The following is a 10,099-nucleotide window of genomic DNA, read 5'->3' on the forward strand; positions in this document are numbered from 1 at the left end:
AGAACTAGAACTGAACTAGAACTGAACTAGAACAGAACAGAACTAGAACAGAACCAGAACAGAACTAGACAGAACTAGAACAGAAATAGAACAGAACTAGAACAGAACAGAACAGAACTAGAACAGAACTAGAACAGAACTAGAACAGAACTAGAACAGAACTAGAACAGAACTAGAACAGAACTAGAACAGAACTAGAACAGAACTAGAACAGAACTAGAACAGAACTAGAACAGAACTAGAACAGAACTAGAACAGAACTAGAACAGAACTAGAACAGAACTAGAACAGAACTAGAACAGAACTAGAACAGAACTGGAACAGAAATAGAACAGAAATAGAACAGAACTAAAACTGAATTTAAACTGAACCAGATAAGATACATTTTTAAAAATCTGTTAAAAAAAGTTTACAACAAAAAAATTATCATTTTGTTAAAATTTATAAAAATGATCTGTTTGTCAAAATTTTTTTTAATGTTGAAAATTTCAGAAAATGTGTTAGAAATTTACATTTTTAATAAATCTTGTAAACATAACTAAAAGATATTTTTTGAATTTTGAGATTATTTTCCAAAAATTAGTTTAAATTGCTAAAAAAAAATGCAATAAATGTCTTATGAAACACTAAAAGATAATTTTTTTATCTTTGAGATACATTTTCTAAAAATATTCATAAAATGTGTTTAAAATATTTAAAAATTAAATAAATTGATTTAATTTATTTAAAAATTTAAATTATTTCATAATTGATTGAAAATTCAGTAAAAAGATACTTTTTCAACTTTAACATACTTTTTACAAAATGTTTGTTAAAATTTCTTTTAAATAATGATACTTAATAATAAATTTGCTTTAATTGACTGGAAAATTAAAATTTGTTTAAAATTGACTTAAAATCCAATAAAAGATACATTTTATTTTTTAAGATACTTTTTAAAAAATTTTTAAATATTTTAATTTTTTTTTGAAATTAAAAAAAATTTTAAATTTTTTTTATTTTTTTTCTTCAAATTTCTGAGAATTCTTTTAAAGTTATCTTAGGGTCACAACACAAATATATTATGTTTGGTTATTATTTCATTTAAAAAATTCACACATGTCTCCATGAAAAAATGCAAATTTTTTTTCATTAAAAAATGCAAATTTAAAACATGTTTTTTTTTATTTTGTTTTGTCAAAAAAGTATATTTGTTTAACAACAGGGCTCGCACAAAACAACAAACAACGGTAAAGAATTTTTTGAATATTTTTCTTAAAAAAAAAAAAAAAAAACTAAAACAAATTTTTGATTTAAAACAAATTAAATAAATTTATATAAAATTTTTTATAAATTTTTTTTAAAATATTTTTATATTTATTATTTAACTTTTTTATATATTCTTATAAATTTCTTTATTTTATATTTTTTATTTATTTATTTTTTCAATTAAAATTTTTTATTTATTTATTTCACCACCAAAGGTGTTGGCATCACCTTAGAAACCTTTAAACCACTTTTTTGTTGTTTTGTTTATTTTATCAATATTTAATAAAAATTTAAAATTCAAAATTACACTCGAGAACGCGTTTTGTTTTCTTATTTATTCATTTATTTTGTTGGTGTTTGTATTTTCTTAAACAAAAATATTCCAAAAGCAATTCTTAATGATTTACTTAAAAATTCGTTTGATTTTCTTTATAAATAATTATTTTTTTCTTTAAATTAATAACCGCTTTAACGCGCACTTTACGCTTAACGTACCAAACTCTGACTGTGACTGTGTTTCAAAGCTATGAATAAAACTGGGCTCAAACACTATAAAAATACAACAACAACAACAACAAAAAACTCGTAACAAAAAAAGTAAACGAGAAAAAAAACAGCAACAAAACACGCCAACAAACTAAAAACTCATACAACATTTTAATGGTCAGAAAAAGCAACGGCAATAGCAACAACAACAAAAGCAGCAATAACAACAACAAAACGGTAATATAACAAAAACTATTATTAAATTTCAATACTAGTTTACAATGTTTATTTGATGGCTTAAAGAGAGAGAGAGAATTGAGCGAGTTTAAAAGAGAGAAAAAAAGAGTTAACAAATAGAGCAATAAGAAAATAACAACAAAAGGGGGAAAGCCAGATAACAACGAATTTTAATAGGTCGCTACACATGAAACATAATCCAGAGTCTGGACTGAAAAACTGGAACTAGTCAAACATCGAGAATTGTTACTTAAACTTAATCAAATTGGAACTATTAAAAGTGCTAAGGTACTATTTAAAGGCCAAAGATAGAAACTGGTACATTTTTAAGAAAGACGATTCAAAATGGCGCCATTTAAAGGCTGACCATGGAAAAAAGGACTATTTGAAGGCAATTTATTGAAACTGGAAGGCATATGATTGAAACCACAGTCATTTGAAGGCCCATGACTGAAGCTATAACTATTCAAAGGTTTAAGATTGGCACTAGGACTATTCAAGGGCATGTGATTAAAACTAGAACTATTTGAAGACTGATGATTTAAACTGGGATAGTTTAAAGGCAGATGATTGAAGCTAAAACTATTTGAATGCTGATGATTGAAACTGGGATGGTTTAAAGGCTGATGATTGAAACCAGAACAATTTCAAGGCCGATGACTTAAACTGAGACTGTTTAAAGGTTAATGATTGAAATCAGTATTATTTGAAGGCTGATGATTGAAACCAGAACTTTTTAAAGGATAACAATTGAAACTGGAGTTGTTAAAAGGCAGATGATTGAAGCTAGAACTATTTGAATGCTGATGATTGAAACTGGATGGTTTAAAGGCTGAGAAAGAAAGCCGATGACTGAAAATTGGATTGTTTAAAGACTGATGATTGAAACCAAAACAATTTGATGGCCGATAACTTAAATTGAGACAGTTTAAAGGCTGATGATTCAAATCAGAATTATTTGAAGGCCGATGACTTAAACTGAGACATTTTAAAGAGTGATGATTGAAACTGGAACTATTTGAAGGCTGATGATTGAAACCAAAACTATTTAAAAACTGATGATTGAAACTAGAACTACAAGAATGTTGATGAAGAAAATTGGAGTTGATTGAAGGTTAATGATTGAAACCAGAACTATTTGAAGGCTGATGTTTGAAGGCTAATGATTGAAACTGGAACTATTTAAAGGCTGATGATTGAATCTAAAATTATTTAAAGGCAGCTGATTGGAACCAGAACTATTTGAAGGCTGATGATTAAAACTGGGATTGTTTAAAGGCAGCTGATTGAAACCACAACTATTTCAAGCCCGAAGACTAAAACTGGGACGTTTTAAAGATTGATGACAGAAACTAGATTTATTTGAAGATTGGTGATTGAAACTGCGTCTATTTAAAGACTGTTGATTGAAACTAGAACTATTTGAAGACTGACGACAGAAACTGGGACAATTTAAAAGCTGATGATTGAAACTAGAACTATTTAAGGCCGATAATTGAAATTGGAATTGTTTAAAGGCTTATGATGAAGCTAGAACTATTAGAAAGTTTGTGATTGAAACTAGAATTATTTGAATGCTAGTAATTAAAACTGGAACTTAAAAAAAACTGATGTTTGAAATTAGACTAATTGAAACTGAGACTAATTAAAGACCGATGATTGAAACTTGAATATGTCTAAATCGATGATTGAAACTTGGACTATTTGAAAGCTGATTACTGAAACTAGAACTATTTGAAGATTGAAACTTAAAGTATTTAAATTCCAGTGATTGAAACTGAGACTAATTAAAAATTGGCGATTTAAACTATGACTGTTTTAAGATCGTTGATTGAAACTGGAACCTATTTAAATCTGATGATTGAAACTAAATCTATTTGAATGCTGACGATTGAAATGCTGACATTTAAAAATTGATGATTGACACTAAAAGTATTTAAAGTTTTTTAATGCTGATGATTGACTATTTTAAAGCTGATGAAATAAAATGCGATTATCTGAAGGTCAGCAACTGAAATTTGGACTATTTAAAGATCGGCAAAGATTTAAAGTCCGATATTTAAAAACAATACTATGCAGAGTTTGACATTTGAAATGGGAAGCTTTTTAACAACAAAGATTAGAACAGTATTTAGAATCTATATACCTTAAGACATTAACTATATAAAACCTAACTTAAACATAATTAGATATAGGGTACTTACACGTTTTTCCGGCACTACAAAAGAGAGGCTCTCTAACACTTAAGAGTGTTAAAACAAAACCTTAAAAGAAAAAGAAAATTGTTTAAATTAAATAAAGAGCATAAAATAATTAATTTGGTATAATTATAATTGAGTTAATAATATTTTATAAATACATTTTGTCAAAAAATATTAATAATACAAAAAAACCAGGTTATTACAAATATTAATGTCACTTGGTTGGCGGTTTAGTTCCCTTTAGTTTTTGGAAAATAACCGGCAAAAAAAGAAAATTTGTTAAATAAAATTTTATGATTATTTTACAAAGTCAATGAAAATTTTCTTTGAAAAGAAAATCCCCTCTGGTCAATTTTTTCTCCAAACATTCACAGTTAAACATTTTGATTATAATGTTTATTATAAAAGACAAGTGAGTTTGAATGTCTTGGAAATATCCTAGAGAGACAAAAAAAAATTTACAAAATTTTCACTTTTACTTTTTAAACAAAAATATTTATTGAATTTATTTTTTTTTTTAATTAAAATCAAATAATTTTAATTAAATTGTTTATTATTTTGTAAAAAGAAAAACATGTATTTTACCCCCAAAAAGGCTTCCATTCATTTATAAATATAATGTTAAATTGCATAATTATGTTAATAAATTTAGATTTTTTTTGAAATTTCGAACACGTTTCAAAATTTAATGTCACTTTTATTATGTGCTCTTAAATAACTCAACAACAAAAACAATAAGTATTCTTTTTTAAACGTTTTGTTTTTGTTTAAATAAGTTTACATACAGTTGGTTAAGGTCTAGAATTTTAATTTATAATTCGTTTTCATTTCATTTTGTTTATTAAATCTTTCTGTTCAGTTTAGAACCTTTAATACTAAAGAAATTTTTAAGAATTTTTTTTTACCAGAAAAAGCGGCACTTATTGGTGTCTTAGAAGGCCGTTTTGTTTTAAATAATGAATTAAATATCATTATTTGTTCTTAATATTTTTTAAATAGTTAAATTTTTAATTGTCGATCCTTATATATTCCCAGTTTTAACCATCGATCTTTAAATAGTCCCAGTTTTAATTGTCGGCCTTCAAATAGTCTCAATTTCAATCGCCGGCCATGTTCCAACACCGTTCCTGAAATCGTCCCATTTTCAAATGCCTGCCTTTACATGGTCCCATTAACACAGTCACAGTTTCAATCATCGGGATTTAAATAGTCAAAGTTTCAATTCTTGTTCTCTAAATGGTCCCAGTTTTAATCGCCGACTTTTGAAATAGTCCCATTTTCAATCGCCGGTATTAACAAAGTCACAGTTTCAATCATCGGCCTTTAAATAGTCAAAGTTTCAATTCTTGTCCTTTAAATGGTCCCAGTTTTAATCGCCGGCCTTTAAATAGTCAAAGTTTCAATTCTTGTCCTTTAAATGGTCCCATTTTTAATCGCCGGCTTTTGAAAGTCTCAGTTTTAATCACAGACCTTTAAATAGTCCAGTTTCAATCATCGGCCTTAAAATAGTCAAAGTTTTAATCCTTGCCCTTTAAATGATCCCAGTTTTAATAGCCGGGCTTTAAATAGACTCATTTTCAATCACCGGTCTTTAGACAGTCACAGTTTCAATCATGAGATTTTAAATAGTCCCAGTTTCAATCACCGGTCTTTAGACAGTCACAGTTTCAATCATCAGATTTTAAATAGTCCCAGTTTCAATCACCGGTCTTTAGACAGTCACAGTTTGAATCATCAGATTTTAAATAGTCCCAGTTTCAATCACCGACCTTTAAACAGTCACAGTTTCAATCATCGGCCTTTAAATAGCCAAAGTTTCAAGCCTTGTATTGTCAATGGTCGCAGTTTTAATCGCCGGCCTTCAAAATGTCTCAGTTTCAATCACCGGCCTTTAAACAGTCACAGTTTCAATCATCCGCCTTCAAGTAGTCAATGTTTCAATCCTTGTCCATTAAATGGTCCTAGTTTCAATCATCGGCCTTTAAATAGTCTCAGTTTCAATCACCGACCTTTAAACACTCACAGTTTCAAACATCGACCTTTAAATAGTCTCAGTTTCAAGCACCGACCTTTAAACAGACACAGTTTCAATCATCGGTCTTTTAATAGTCAAAGTTTTAATTATTTTCCTTTAAATATTCCCTGTTTAAATCATCGGTCTTTAAACAGTCACAGTTACAATCATCGGCCTTTAAATAGCAAAGTTTCATTCCTTGTCCTTTAAATGGTCCCTATTTTAATCGCCGGCCTTTAAATAGTCCCAGTTTCATTCACCAGCCTTTAAACACTTACAGTTTCAGTCATCGGCTTTTAAAAAGTTTCAGTTTCAATCACAGGCCTTTAGAGAGTTACAGTTTCGATCATCGGCCTTTAAATAGCCGAAGTTTCAATCCTTGTCCTTTAAATGGTCCCAGTTTAGATTGCCGGCATAATTTTAATCACCGGCCCTTAAACAGTCACAGTTTCAATCATCAACCTTTAAGTAGTGCCATTTTCAATCGCCGACCTTTAAACAGTCTCAGTTTCAATCATCGGCCCTTTAAACAGTCTCAAAAGTTTCAATTAATGGCCCTTAAACAATCCCAGTTTTAATTTTCCGCCTTCAAATAGTTCCAATTTATTAGTTCGCCCTTATATAATCCCAGTGTAAATGTTCTACCTATTAATAGTTCCAGTTTCAATCATCTGCTTATAAATAAATCCAGTTTCAATCGTCGACCTTTAAATTGTTTCATTTCAGTCGTCCGCCTTTATCTAGTTCTTATTTCAATTCGCCAGCCTTCAAATAGTTTCAATTTCACTTCACTACCTTTAAATACTTCCAGTTTCACTCAACGGTCTTCAAATCTTCTAATTCTTCAAATATCGACCGTTTAAAAGATAAAAATCCAGTTTCAATCATCGGCCTTAAAATATTTCCAATTTCAGTCGTCTACTATCAAATAGTCCCCGTTTCAATCGTCGACCTTTAAATTGTCTCATTTTCAGTTGTCTGCCTTCATATAGTTCTAATCTCAATTCGCCAGCCTTGAAATAGCTTCAATTTCTCTCCACTACCTTTAAATACTTCCAGTTTCACTCATCGGTCTTCAAATTTTCTAATTTTTCAAATATTGACCGTTTAAAAGATCCACTTTCAATATTCAGCCTTGGAATGAAGAGTTTAAGTTAAACAACTTAATTTAGACGAAATTCTGTAAAATTCAAACTATAAAATATTCTTGAGAAAATCTTATCTCCTTTTTTTAATGACCTTACAGAAAAACCAACAAAATGGTAAAGGAAGTCTAATGTACATTTAACTCCCCTTTTAAAAAGTCATAAAAACAGACACACACACACGAAAAAACAGGGCTCTTTTTAACACCAAAACTAAAATACCAACCAAGAAGAATAACTTAAACTCTAGAATATAATTTTGTAAAATAACAAAAAAAGAAACCGTGCCACTAACCTCTTTTAAAAGGAAACAAAACCATGATAGACTTGTATACTCTTTGTCAGAGCCACAATAAAATGTGGTCATCGAAGTCACAACAAAAAAAAATAGGAATTTTTATTATTCTTCCCAAGTTGCATGCAACGCATTGTGAACGAACGAATGAACACACAATAGTAGTAAAGTGCAGACTTTGTTTTTTTAATGGAACTATAAATATTTGGTGTAAATTATTTTTGTTTTTTTCTGCAGTGTTTTTTTTTTTTCTTTATCGTTCTTGTTTATAACATTTATGACTTTCTTTATGATTTTAATCATTTGATAAACATTCTTTTTATTATGATTATTATTAGTTTTTTTTTCATTTTTGTGTTCACATTTAGCAACATTTAATGATTTAATTTAAGTCAAGCTTTAATGGTGGCATTAATAAATTTCTTAGCTTTCATTTTATTCTTATAATAATAATGATTAATTCATAATTATTGATAATTTTCTTAAATTAACTAGAAAGCTAAAGAAGAAACTGTTCTTTTGCTATTTATTAAAAATAAAAAAACTATTAATGGAAGATCTTTGAGAAAAGATCGCAAAGAATGAAATGAAAAATATGTTTATAATAAAAGTTAATGAAGCAATTAAAATATATATTTATAATTAAAGTTAAAAGCTGTTAATGATCAGCAGATATTGCTATCATTGTAGTATATAGTCAGACTTTAATTAGTTTCAGTTTCAATCAAGAGCGTTTAAATTGTCACAATTTCTTTCGTCATCTTAAAATAGTCCTAAGTAGTCTTGTCTTGTCTTGTCCTGTCTTGTCCTGTCTTGTCCTGTCTTGTCCAGTCTTGTCCTGTCTTGTCCTGTCTTGTCCTGTCTTGTCCTGTCTTGTCCTGTCTTGTCCTGTCTTGTCCTGTCTTGTCCTGTCTTGTCCTGTCTTGTCCTGTCTTGTCCTGTCTTGTCCTGTCTTGTCCTGTCTTGTCCTGTCTTGTCCTTTCTTGTCCTGTCTTGTCTTGTGCTGTCCTGTCTTGTCTTGTCTTGTCTTGTCTTGTCTTGTCTTGTCTTGTCTTGTCTTGTCTTGTCTTGTCTTGTCTTGTCTTGTCTTGTCTTGTCTTGTCTTGTCTTGTCTTGTCTTGTCTTGTCTTGTCTTGTCTTGTCTTGTCTTGTCTTGTCTTGTCTTGTCTTGTCTTGTCTTGTCTTGTCTTGTCCTGTCCTGTCTTGTCTTGTCTTGCCTATTCAATAGTTTCAAGTGCTTTAAGTAGTCTCAGTTTCGATCGGCGTACTTCAAATAACCTCAGTTTCAATCGCCAGCCTTCAGTTTCAGTCGCCTGTCTTTAAATAGCACTAGTTTCAGTAGTCGATCTTTAAATCGTCATAGTTTAAATCAATGACCTTAAATAGTCCGAATATCATTCGACGACCTTCAAATATTCTCAATTTCAATCGTCATCCTTTAGATAATATCGATTTCATTCATCGACCTTCATATAAAACCAATTCTAATCTTTGGCTTTTAAGTCCCAGTTTTATTCATCAGTCTTTAAAAACTCGCTGTTTCAATCGTCAGACTTCAAGGGGTCTAAGATTAAATCCACGTTAACCTTGTTGCAATTCAAATATGAATCATCAGCTTAAGACCAGAGCTAAATAAAGTACTGTCTGTTTTTTGCGCAAGACTAAAATTTGCATAAAGACTAAAATTTGTTAATTTTTTCTTAGTTATTTTTTTTTCTTCACCTTCTTTAAGAGAGTTGAAAAGTAATTACAATTTTGCATGTTTTGTTAGATGTTAAATGATTATTTTGTTGTCCAGTCTATATAAAATAAATGCGAAAAAACAAGTAACTTATACCAATAAAGAGTAAATTGTTGTGAAGGATTGTTGAGGAGAGATGCTAAAGACTAAATATCCATTAAATGTAGAAGTCACGGCGGTCGCATGTGGGCGTGGTCTTCATATGTTTCTTAGTTGTTTTTTTAAGTTTAATGTTAAAATACTTTGTTTATGGTTTTTATATGTTTTTTTTTAAACTTTTTGCTTTTAACTTAAAATAATTTTTTGAAAAGCTGTCTTCTTTTTATTCTGCAATGTTGAAGTTAAAGTGAAAGTTTATTGTTTCTTTCTTCTTCTTTACTAGTTTACATTAATAGTAAAGGGGAAGCGTAAAAAATAGATTTAATATATTTTTTTGGAGGGGGAGTAAAGAACTTTTTTGACATAGTAAGTCAAAAAGGTGAAATATATTAATTTCATACAAAATTTGATTGGTATTAATGGAAGTTTTTATGAAAGAAATACTTTAACACCCATTAATACAACTTGCCAATAACTAAAGGTAGGATTTTGTAAGGCTGATAACTTGTTTTAAATTCTTCTTTATAGTCTAGTCTTGTCTAGTCTTGTCTAGTCTTGTCTAGTCTTGTCTAGTCTTGTCTAGTCTTGTCTAGTCTTGTCTAGTCTTGTCTAGTCTTGTCTAGTCTTGTCTAG

Source organism: Lucilia cuprina, chromosome 5, assembly GCF_022045245.1.
Source record: "Lucilia cuprina isolate Lc7/37 chromosome 5, ASM2204524v1, whole genome shotgun sequence".
NCBI classification, from domain to species: domain Eukaryota; kingdom Metazoa; phylum Arthropoda; class Insecta; order Diptera; family Calliphoridae; genus Lucilia; species Lucilia cuprina.